Below are 12,947 nucleotides of genomic sequence, written 5' to 3'. Positions count from 1 at the left end.
GGGTACATGAACCTAACAAATTTGCATGTATATGAAATTCAATTGATTTTTGTCTACATACATTCGGGTTAGTGGTTGGTGTCACATGCAGGGAGATGCTTACATTCCCTTTTCTTTCATTTTTACCCATTAAACTACACATTTAGCCAAATTTGCCTTTTGACCCTTAACTACATCCAAATTTAGCCTGCCTTGTCAAGCTAGTTTAGTGATTGTTTTGCGGTATATAATTTATTGTGCCGAGTTTGGTTTGTTTTGTATAGACGGGAGTTGGTAATTTATGAAGAAGAAGGAGGATGAAATGATGAAAAAAGATGAAATTGAAAATAAAAAATGAAAGAATTCGAAAAAAAAAGTCAAAGAAAAAAACCGTGAAGGAAAAAGAAAAAGAAAATTGAAAAAAGAGATTGAATAAGAACAGTTTTTCTCCTATGCATTATTTTTATCTTATGAGGAGTATGTATTTGGTTGAGTGAGCTGCTATGCCGATTCAAGGGCATTTTGTTCAGTTTTAAGATGGTTTAGAAGAGGATGTTGTTTTACTTGGTTTTGTTAGGTCACTAGCTTGGCTCATTACCTCACATTTCCAAAAATATTTTGCCCTTCTTACCCATTGCCTCACTTTCCCATATTTTTGTAAGCCCTCGGCTGTGACGGGACCTTGTTTGGTTGGAATATATGTGTACGGTAGCTAGAATTGTCTATCATATTAGTTGCATGCATGTTTATGTGGGTCGTAGTTTAGGTGAGCGACTATATTTCTTTCTCTCTTACATTCATATGCTTACCCTTTGCTTCACGAGAGAAGAGAGTGACCCGTGAGAGTCCATTTTCAAAGGTCTTCCAAGGTCGACAGTTCAGCTCTATTATGAACATCATACAACTCGTTGCATTTGACAAGTTTTGCTATAAGTGTCAGTTTATTTGCATTAAATCGGTTTAAGTGGACAATAAGTAGCTAGCTCTGAGCTTTCTTTTTCCGTTCCATTAGTTTTCGTATAGTTTGCTTGAGGACAAGCAAGGGTTTGGTTTGGAGAGGTTTGATACGTGCATTTTATATTGTCTTTTTAAGCCTTTATTCCACGTATTTCTATGCGATTCTCGTAGTATTATGCTACAAATGTCCCCCGGATAGTCTACTTTGGTTTGGATTGCTTTATTTGCAGGAATGGACCTGAAAGAAGACAGAATCATGCTTTTACTGTCCCTTAGCTCGCATTTACGGAGATGGAAGAATTTGAGCAAGATTACCTTTGCCTCGGGAAGCGTGAAGATGTTTTGCATGCCAAATCTGCGTTTCAGATGCTGATTTCAGTGGTGCTAACTCGATCAAAGGCTTTTGATAGCCAAGTTGTTCGATCGAGTAAATATGGGTGGTGAACAATGCCCGATCAAGACCCTGCTGTTCTCAATCGAGAGGTGGTACTTTGAGGTTCCTCAATCGAGTATGTTAAGTACTCGATCGACAGGTTCTGCTGAGGATTTGTTCGATCAAGGAGTTTCAAGTCGCTCGATCGAGAGGAATTCTAGCTGAACGCGATATTTTATTTCGCATGAACTTATTTATAGTATTAAGTTATGTTTAATAAATATATTTCCTATATAAATGAAATACGTCATTAGGTTAGATTATCTTTTATTCATCTTTTAATCTCTTAATCTTAGAATTAATCTTAAGCATTCAGTTAGCAGACAGTTTTCTTCCCTGGTTCGGCGTATTTCGTTCTTTTGCCGGATCTTAGACTTTGTAATCCTTCTTACTCTATCTATTCAATTTAATTCTTGTTTTGCATACTTTATTTCTTCCCTATAATTTCTGATTTATTAGTGTTGTTAATTAATTTATGCAATTCCTTTTTATTCATCTCTATATCATGTCTTCTATTATTTCATCAATTATTGCTAATTTCATTATGAGCATGCGTAGCTAATTCTTTTATTGCTAGGATTAGGGGAGCCATGGTAGTGAAACAATAATGTTATAATTAGATTAGACGGTTTTGATCGTGAGAATTGATTTATAGCAATTTCATTGTAATCGTTTAGTTGAGTGCACGCTTCTAAACTAGTTAATCCGCTTAAATTCAGACCTAGATCAAAATATTGGAATGAATAGACCTATTATGGAAATAGACTACACTAATGAGGGTTAAAGCTAAGTTAGTAGTATTTTAGGGCGGATAGCGGACCGAGAGGACCTTTCCTTTACCCTTCTCACATTTGACCGACTGATCTCATTATGGCTGAATTGGCTAATTATCATGGTGAACCGACATCCTAGCATTTCTCTCTATATTTGATCACATCCTTTCATTCTTGTTAATTTTATTGTTGTCTTTCTCTCTGCCTTATTCTCAGTTTAGTAGTTTAGTTAAAACAATTTAAACACCCCAATTTGTTACCGTGACGGACTAGAATAACAAGTAGATATAATAGCCTCCCTGTGGAGTACGATACCCGACTTACCTCTATTATATTAGTTTGAGCCAGTTGGTTTATTTTTGATAGGGTTAGGACAGCCGTGTCAAATGGAGACGGAAGGCGGTTGGGAAACCGCCTTCCGCTCAAGTCTCCCTTGGAGCTTCCCAGTCCAAGGGAATATGCACATTAGTACTTGGGTTATGGAGGGACTCATGCAGTGAGGCATGTTGTCTGGCAGGGGACTCGAGTCGCACTTGAGCCCGGTATCATGGACGTATTCCGAGTACCTTAGTGGTTTCGATGACGTCGTGGGCGTGTCGCGGTCACGGTTGGAGGAGATGAGTTTGGTGGATGCTTGTCATGTCTACATTCCTCATTAAAGTAGTAAGTTAGTTGCATCTCTTGTTTATTATTGAACATCCATATCATTGGCTAACACTCGGGTTTGAATGTTTGTGATGAACCATATGGTGATTTCCACCCATATGGGGAGCAGTGTCGACAGGTGCATGTGTTGAGTAGCGGGCTTGGGAGCGGTCTACCTCGTTGTCGTTATTTGTTCCTATCTAGTTTTTGAAATTTAGACTCCATTCGATTTGGTTGTATTAATGGGATGATTTTCATATCCCTTACTTGTGATCACTTAACTCTACAACTTAACTATTTATGTTATCTAAATTACTTTTTTACTTGTTGTTCGCACTACACTCTTGGGAAACCAAGACTTGTGACACCTCCATATGATGGGGATTGCCTAGAGGAAGGGCCCCGACTTATGGGGGTGTTACAAAGTGGTATCACAGCGACGGTTTTGGAGCCTAACCAATGAACTAGGATGAGTCAATCAAAATGAACCCGGTTTGAGTTTTAGAGGGTTTGTGACAAGCTTGGGAGACGTCTCAAGGTTGAGTACTCGCCCTCTTAACTTGAGTCGGTCACTACGCGTGGGTAATGGGACATGTTTGGTGCATTTGATTGTTGCATACTTCTTGCTAGATGTTGTGGAATTTGGTATTTTTGGTGATGTCCTACATGATAATATACTCAACAATGGTAGGATTTTGAGAAAGATATGTGGGATGTATAATAGTAAGTATACGTGTTAAGTATCATCATACGTGTGTTATATCTTGTGCATATGTCTATATTCTCACATGTGCGTATAGGAACATGTGAATAGGGTTATATGTGGACTTGTGTGAGTTAGAATGACTAGATGACCCTTATGTAGTTGTAGATACCCAGTATCTGCTGAGACTCCAACAAACACCCGATGATTATCGGACTATAACATGTTTTAGAATCGCGGCGTTTGATCGACTGTTTGTGTACAACTTTACGTCGGAAAACTTTAAACGATTTTGAAAATATAACATTTCAAAACATTTTAAAAATACCTAGAGTGTTTAATGCACGACGACGGGGTCGCAATGACACTAACTAGAGTCAAAACCGACACCGGACCAAAAACCGACTCAAAAATTCAAATCCTGACTCCAACAACGAGTCAAACTGAGTCAACCACAAAAAACAAACATTTCAAACCTTCTACCTTTTTTCCCGGATTTATGTTTGGTCAAGTACAAACATATGACTACAAAACCTAGGATAGAACAAATAATGATTGCATTTGTTGTGAAAATGACAAGACAACTCGAAGAACCGCGACGTGGCTCGCGCCTCTTTGAGCAGCCCAAGTGGCCACGTCGCTCAAAACTCACACAACCACTCATTTCCCTATAAATACCCCTCAAATGCCCCCCATTTGAGACTTACGCGAGTGTCCGCCCCCTCTTTTCTCCCTTAAAATTCTCGACTCGACTTCTTAAGTCACAATCCGACGCGTGTTTACGACCTACCGATCGTAAATACAAGCCTTACAGATTGTTTGGTACCGTCATCGTGCATTAAATAACTTGACCGACCACTTCGACCACTACCCCGTCACTAATATTAAAACACTCTTTTTACTTACCAAAACGGTTTTAAACCGAGTCTTTTTCGACCAAACGAGTTGTTACACTTACGTCGGTCACTCGCCATAACCAAACATGTAAGTATGAGGGTGTAAAAATCCTCTTTTATTATGTTTTCATTTGTTTCATGACTATAACATGCTGAAACGTGCATAACATGAACCAGAACATGGAATAAACCAGCCAAAACTGATTTTTGGCCTGAGACATAAGCCCCTTGGTTCGCCGGCTTGCCCGCGCCTAAATGGGGTGTCCAGGTCAGAGATCAAACGTGTTTGTTCTCGTCATTTCCCTTTAATTCATTTTCATATTTGTAATCGGTTTTTACCATATCAAATATGTTCGAACCCTTTTTGTTTCATTTTATTTGTTTTAACCATAAAACATTTTTCACCCTTGGTTCCTCATACCATGACGGTTAAATCCGTGTTTCGGGGATAATATTTGGTTAATAACATTTAAAAGGTATTTTAAAACCCTTTATTTCATTTCTTTACATTTCCAAAATAAATATATTAGTCACCAACACAAAGTCATCCTTGGTTCTACATACCATGCCGGATTTTAGCCCGGGTACGATGATGAGTATCGACTAATTACATTCAAATGAACTTAAAACAATTGGTTCATAATTATTTTTAAAACTATTCATGTCAAGTTTGTCAAATCGAACCCGACACCGAATATTATCAAAATCATGATGATTATTCGAGTCTAGTTCTTCAAATCAACAAATGCGGTCTAAACGACCCTTTCAAATCAAACCGGGTTCAAATACCCATTTTTTATACGTTTTATAACGTTGTTCGAATAGTCAAAACACGGCATACAACCGATGGTTGACTCGCGCCTAAACAGGCTCTTCATTCCTCATTTTCAAAATGAGGGTATACCGCCGGCTGGCTCGCGCCTCATATAGCCGTCTGGTACAGGGCATGTTCCCTTCCAGCATTAGTCTAGGACGATCCCGACTCCGGTTAGCCCGGATATAGGAGGGATCAGATGACTATTTACTCGTTCAAAATCATATTCGCAAAATGCCTTATTAAATGGATCACGTTATGCACCATAAACCTAATACGGCAAATTGATGTTTAATTTCCGTCTTGCATGCAAATCGACCATTAATCCAACTCGACATCTTATACTTGATACTTGGATTAAATCAACCGACTTAGAAATCTCTCACATGTTAGGTTTAAATTATTGGATGCGCATTCACGTATTTAAACCGTTTTATCAACTTTTTCATTCAACCAACCAAGATCGATTAATAGAGGCCGCTACCGCGGGCGGGATTGGGTGTCTGATTAAAGGGCTTCCCAATACGTACATTCACCTCTTACTCAGAAACTTTGGATAGTGGACGACCTTATCCAGGGCGTACGAGAGTCATTCTAGGGATAGGATGCTAAAGAGGGACGATTTCCTTATCTTTAGTACCTATGTCAAACGTTGCTTTGTGCTTCGATTTGACCGAGGTATAAAGTGGATTTCGAACGGGTTCCAAGCATCCCACAAATGCTTGGTGGCGACTCTGAACATCTCTAATCGTTTCGAGACCCTTACTGAGACAAAACCGACCGATCTAAAATGATCCGGTCGAAAGCATTTTTACGCCGCCGAGCGTGGCTTTCAAAAGACCACTATACGTCCACAGATTGGCTTGGCGTGTAGGTGGCTATGTCCACAGATTGGCGACTCTGCTGGGGAAAACTAGGACACTTACGTCTTTGTGATCCCTAGATGGTGAGACTCGAACGAGGTCTTGGTTGGAATGCATTAATTGATAATACGGTCACGGTTGGCTTCCTTGTCCTGGCCCACAACCTAACCCTTTTCGACAAATTGGCTCGTCTCGTCAGCGTGAGTTTTCTCATCCCCGCGTTTCGAATCCCGATTGAGTCAAGCATACCATTGACGTTACACGTTTCTGTTTCGTCAAAGAGCTTTCATCACTTTCGAGCACGAGTCTAGGGCACCCTTCTTACACATTTTGTTTGGATTGGTATCCCTCTCGCAAATCGGGGTTTGATTTCTTGGTGTGTAACCCACCCTTTTAAGCCAAAACCCGTGTGAGCATAATGCATAATATAATGAATTGTGACTGCTTATGTGCTACTTGATCATAAGTCCTTCCATGTCATTTTCATACTTTCAAAATCACCTTTTTGCGCCGTTATAATGGCCGTTTCAAAACTCGGTCTTTCGCCGACCGTTGCACGCCTTTCTAGGCCGTCGTAATGACGATTTTCAAACCCGGTTTTTATAACCATTTCAACACGCTTTTCTAGGCCGTCGTAATGATGATTTTCAAACCCGATTTTTATAACCATTTCAACACGCCTTTCCAGGCCGTCGTAATGACGATTTTCAAACCCGGTTTTTATAACCATTTCAACACGCCTTTCTAGGCCGTCGTAATGACAATTTTCAAACTCGGTTTTTATAACCATTTCAGCACGCCTTTTTAGGCCGTCGTAATAACAATTTTCAAACTCGGTTTTCTACAACCATTTCAAATCACATTTTCATGCCGTTATAATCGTCGCGTCTAGACACGGATTTTAACCCGTTTCGCGCCGACAATGGCTCTTTCAAAACCCAAGAAAAGCGCACACCCTTTTCTCGAGACACTTTCGAGATCCCGAGGACCATACACCGTCCCCGAGACCTCTTCAAACATTTCAAACTCGATTTTCAAAACATACAATTTTGAATTTCAAAAACCGTCTTGGGAGACAATACACTATTTTCCGAGCCGACTCAAACTCAAATCGTCTTTTGCAAATAAAATAAGACAACCCTTTCAACTGACCGACTTGCGGGGATCTCTATCTTCGGAAGCCGTCCATTAAAGCAACAAATGAATCATTTTGAAAAATTCTATTTTCGAAAACTTCAGTCCACCATTCCAATTCCGCCTCGTGTCTATCGAGTCGAAGCAAACGTACTTATGGGTCTTTACTTATGAGTTGTCTTGCCACGAGACCCGTACAATGGCGTCACACCATTACATTGGACGCATGTCAAAGGTTCGGTCAACACCGCCACATCATAAATCGAGTCTGTTGGAAAATGTGTCCTCCGACAATAATGCGATCACGACTGTTGATCATGATGATCACATGTTTAAGTCTCATTATAAAGAATACAATTGGGAAGTAATATTTTTACTGTCAACTGGTCCACACATATCGGTAATGATTGGGTCGACTAGAGTTTGACATTATCTTGTAGTGCGACGGTGGTGATCAGTTGATCCCCTAGGTCATACCTATAGGGCAACACTCTTAATTGATCAATTAATTGATCGTATAACGTTACGAGTCAATTAATTTAATTAAAATTGACGGACGATTTTGGAAGTGATATTTACGTATCTCATTGAAATTGATTAAAATGAGATACGGTCTGAGTAATCGAATTGTATCATTACTCAAATGAAATTATTGTTTAAGGAAACAATTAAATTTGAATGAATTATTATAAATACAAATTGTTGTGATTTATAATTGGCAAAATATTTTGGTACAAGTAATTATGAATTACTAAGTCGATTTTTGTATATGACGTATTTTTATTAATACGTTGATTTTTAATATGTTAAAAATACATAACAATTTTATGAGACATATGACATGTGATATATTGACAAATTGACAAAAATAAAATGGATCCCATTTTACTCAAATGTACCGAAATTAAGGGAGGATTAAGCATAATATTGTGTTTATTATTTGAATGGTAAACATGATGATTACCCTAGTTACTAGCCATGCAAACCTAATGCTTATTGTAAAGAACAACTAAAGCATGCATTGGCTCCCTTAATCCCCCCCCCCCCTCCACCCGCTTTTTTAGATGAAAAACCATTTTGGTTTTTCATCTTATTTACCTAATAATACACCAAAATGTTAGTAGTGTATCATTCATACTTTACTCATCTAAAAATAAGAATTCTAGAGAGATAAAAAGTTTCCTTCTTCCTCCTCTCAAAACCGAAAATATTAAGTGTCCTATAATATTTTTGGGTCAATTTTTCTACAAGATTAATATTGTACTAGTATTTATAATATTAATTTTGATTAAGAGTGTGCTTTGGGTATAAAGCTTTGGGAGAGATCCTATACTTGGATCTTAGTTCTTCTACTAAGGAAAGCACAAGAACAAGAGAGAATGGTGATCTCTCTTGTGCCCTATAAACCGAAAATCCATTGTAAGGATGAATGTTTCTTCTTTATCTTGTTTATTTTTTTGCATGCATAAGATCATTTATTAATTTTATGACAAATTAAATTAAAACATATATGAATATGTTAAGTATATAGATCTACTTTTCCTTCAATCGGTATCAAGAGCCATGGTTGTTTGCATGCAAATCGGTTAAAAGTTTTTCCGAGTTATAAGAATAACATATAAAACTTGTATAATTTGTGTTATTATGAGATATCACGAAATTAATTTATGCATGTTAAAATTTCTGGTCCTAAAATATTTTTAGGATATTTTGGTTATTTTATGGATTTTTATTGTTCATATTATACAATAATGGCATTAAAATATGATTTTATGAATAAAAATGTCATTTTCGAACTAAATATACCTAAACTTCAAATTTTCCAGTGATTTTGGGATATGTTATCACATATATTATTTTGAGATAACCTGTAATTTTTCATAATTTTTGGACTTATTATGCACGAAAAATGGATTTTTCATTATTAAATTCGGATTTAGGTGAAAAATAGGTTAATATGAGATAAATTTCGAATCTGGTCATAGAAATTTAGTATGTTGTCACATGAAATTTTACAAGATGTGTGTAAAATAATAGGCTATATTGAAGTCGTTTTGCATGATTTATGGATTTTTGAAGAAAAATAGCATGAATAGTGACTTTATTAGTGAAATATTAATAAAACATACTCTATGACTAAAGAAAAACATTATATGTTGCATTTTATTATCTTTTTCAGATCTAAAATTGAAAAGTTAATGAATATAATTTTTCACATGTTTTTATGATTATTTAGTTAAAACCGATAAACCGCAACATTGTTTTTCCGAATAAATTTCGAAATTTTTAACCTAAGCTTTTGAAAATTATGAGTGTCATGGTATTTTTCCAGAATGTTCATGAGTTTAAATTTCAAATTTTGAATTTATTTGAAATTTTGTGATTTATTTGAAGTTTATAGTTTATTTCTATAATTTTTGGTCCATTAATGAACAATTTTTAGAAATATGGGTTAATTATGGTCAAATAATTAGTGAAGACTAAATTTTGAGTCCTAAGAGGTTAGGGTAATTAACTTATGCATAAATATGAATTTATGTAATTTTGTGATTATAAAATGTTGAGATCACGCAAATCCGTAAAAACCGAGTAATATACGATATTGGCTATTTAAAGGCGATTTAGCATAAAATTGGGCTTGTTCATACATATTATAATGCTGCATTTTCTTTATGATTGTCATAATTTAATTTATGTAATTTTTGAATTATGTAATTTTTACGTAGTATGGCCTTAGATTTTAATTGGTATTTCCCGAAATGTATGGGAATATCGATTCGGTTGTAATTTTATTGTGATCTCGTATCACCGTTTTGTAATTTAATAAATTTATTTTATTTTAGTTACAAATGTATAATAGGAAATTATGTAATTTGCTATGTAATTTAATTTATCTCGGAGTTCCCAAAGACGGATTTCTTCAAGATGGCGATACATAAAGACGGTGTTACCTCGAGATGCGTGCCACAACCGAAGTTCAAGGGACCAATGGAGTTGGTTTCCGAATATGTAATAGTTAAATAGTTTTCTATTTTTAGGAAGGCCATACTAGGATTTATTTTTATGTTTTGCATTTTATTTATATGTCACATGCATCGCTAAATCGCCATAACTAAAACATGCATCATCATCTTATCGAGTTCATCGACCGTATCAAATACAATTATCGTAGTTCACCGCTTTAGTTCACTTAAAACGTGATAGATAATAAATTGACATGACCTCTCGCTAAAACAATTAATTGAGACATAGCCTTACTAAATAGTAAAAACCATGAAAACCTATTTCGCGAGGGAGTGCACTCGGCCATCCCGGGGTACAAACCTTGTTACGTAGGAGAAGTGGGTGATGAATGTCTATCCACCGAATTCGTGTTGATGAGGGTTTCATCGGCCATCCCGTGCCCAAATTAATGTGAATTTGGATCATGGACACATTTATTCGAAATTTGGATTGACCTCAACGGAAGTATTCGTGACCGTAGTCGCATGTGTTCCGGGCTATAGATAAACGTTAGAGTAATTTTATCGACCAAGAGTTCTAAAAGTAGAATCGATTAAACGTTAATCCACCGAGTTATATTAATAAGGGTTCTATCGGCTATCCCGTGCCTAAGTTGATATGAATTTGGGTCTTGGAATCATTTATCTAGTTGGGTAGAGGTCACTAGAGAAATGCATAAAACTTGTTTAAATTAAAAAAATTTCACGAGTATTATTATTAGAACGACATTTGTTTACTCCTTCTATTTTGTTTTGTAGACCACTTCTTTTCTCATAACAAATGGCAACACCAACCCCTAACGCCACGCCTCTCGCTAATACATCATGGCTCCGATCCTTCATGGATCGATGTAAACTTGAAAAGAATGGGTCAAATTTCTCCGATTGGGATGCCCAACTCAAATTAGCCGCCCAAGGTGACGACAAACTTCGTTACCTTACCGAGGCCTCTCCTCCCGAACCTACTACTAGGTCGACCGCCGCCACTAGAGAAGCATAAGAGGCTTACCAAAAGGAGTCCGCCGCAATGAAAAACGTCTTAATATTTGCAATGGAGGCGGATCTCCAACGGAGAGCCTTTAAAATGGGCAATGCTAATGAGATTTACTCCAAGCTTGTGACAATGTTTTCACAAACTCCGCGGATCGTCCAATATGAGGCGGCCGCGGCATTCTTTGATCTCGACTTCAAAGAGGGCCAAAAGGTTAGCCCTCATGTGCTCAAACTTATGGAGCTTGTCGAGACCTTGATGATTCAAAAGGTTGAAATCCCCAAAGAACTCATTGTAGATAGGATTCTACACTCCTTGTCCAAAGTTAAAGCGTATGTTCAATTCCGGGTGAATTTTAACATGCAAGATAAGGATGTGTCTCTTGAAAAATTGCACAAGTTACTTGTGCAAGCCGAGAGGGACATGGGGTTAAATGTGAACCCACCAAAGGATGTGCTTAACATAAGCGCTAAGAGTAAGGGGAAGTTCAAAAAGAATGGGAGGAAGGGTAAGAAGCAAGCTCCCACTTTCACCAAAGCTAAGTCTAATGATGCTAGCACTTCAAAAATCAAGAAGGGTCCTCTTGATAAATGCCGTTATTGTAATGGTATGGGACATTGGAAAAGAAATTGTTCCAAATACCTTGGTGATATTAAGGCTGGAAAGATCACTCCAGTAGGTAATTGACTATCCTTTCTTTTATGTTTCTAATTCAACTATGGTATTGTGATACAAAGTTGTGATAATGTATCTCCCTTTTTATTTTAAATAGGGCCTCCACCAAGCAAAGACAAAGGAAAGGAAAAGCAAGCTTAAGAAACCATGGAGGAGCTAGGAATAGCTTTCATGGAGCTTTGCTTTTTATTGTCTTATTTTAAATTATGTTTTGGATTTTTAGAACCTTAAGTTTCCGTGTTCGACATGGAAAGGTATTTTGGATAAGTCGTTGTATTTTGGATAATGGTGGCTTGGTTTGCAACCCAAGTCACCCGTTTTATAACTTTATCCTTTGTTCTAAAATTCGTATTTAAATGCTTGCTCTTAGAAACATATAATTATTCACTTAAAGTGATCTAATAGACAACTATAATGACGGGATTCATTATATGTCCACATGCTTAAGGCTTGTGTATGATCATTTATAAAGTGATTTTGAGTCTATGAACTCTCTTAAAGGAATGTCAATCACCAAGTACACTTAAGAAATCTAAAACTATTAGTCAAACCTATGAGATAGTTCTCCTTATACTTCAAAAATCATTATTTGTGTCTCATATGCTATCTTTGAATCTCTAGTGTATTTATTCTAAAGATAGAGTGGGAGAAAAATGAGGACACAACTCACACCAAGATAAGATTGTGTAAATGAGATTTACGCAAGAGAGAATGATTTGAATAAAGGTATATCTATTTATATAGTATACCCAATAGATGAGATCTATGGTCACATGTAAGTTCTATATGACTAAAGAGACCAAGTGAAGTAATCATAAGAGTATATTCTCAAGATAACTACACGAGGAGACCAAAAGAAAGTTTTGGAAGAAAAATGACTAATGTAAAGTCTTAACAAGAGTTTTGACTAAGTTTATGAAAATTTTGACCAATAGTTTCAACCTTGAGATTTACTTAAGAGCCTAAATGAATCAAAATAACATACTAGTTATAAACGAGTTGCAAGGATTGATATACCGATATCTTCAATAGCCAAGTTTTGACCACGCAGATGACATTTCTTAACCTCATTATGAAATGGT

This window comes from Silene latifolia, chromosome Y (assembly GCF_048544455.1).
Source record: "Silene latifolia isolate original U9 population chromosome Y, ASM4854445v1, whole genome shotgun sequence".
NCBI lineage: Eukaryota > Viridiplantae > Streptophyta > Magnoliopsida > Caryophyllales > Caryophyllaceae > Silene > Silene latifolia.
The sequence above is the reverse complement of the archived record's forward strand: the minus strand, read 5'-3'. Positions refer to the sequence as shown.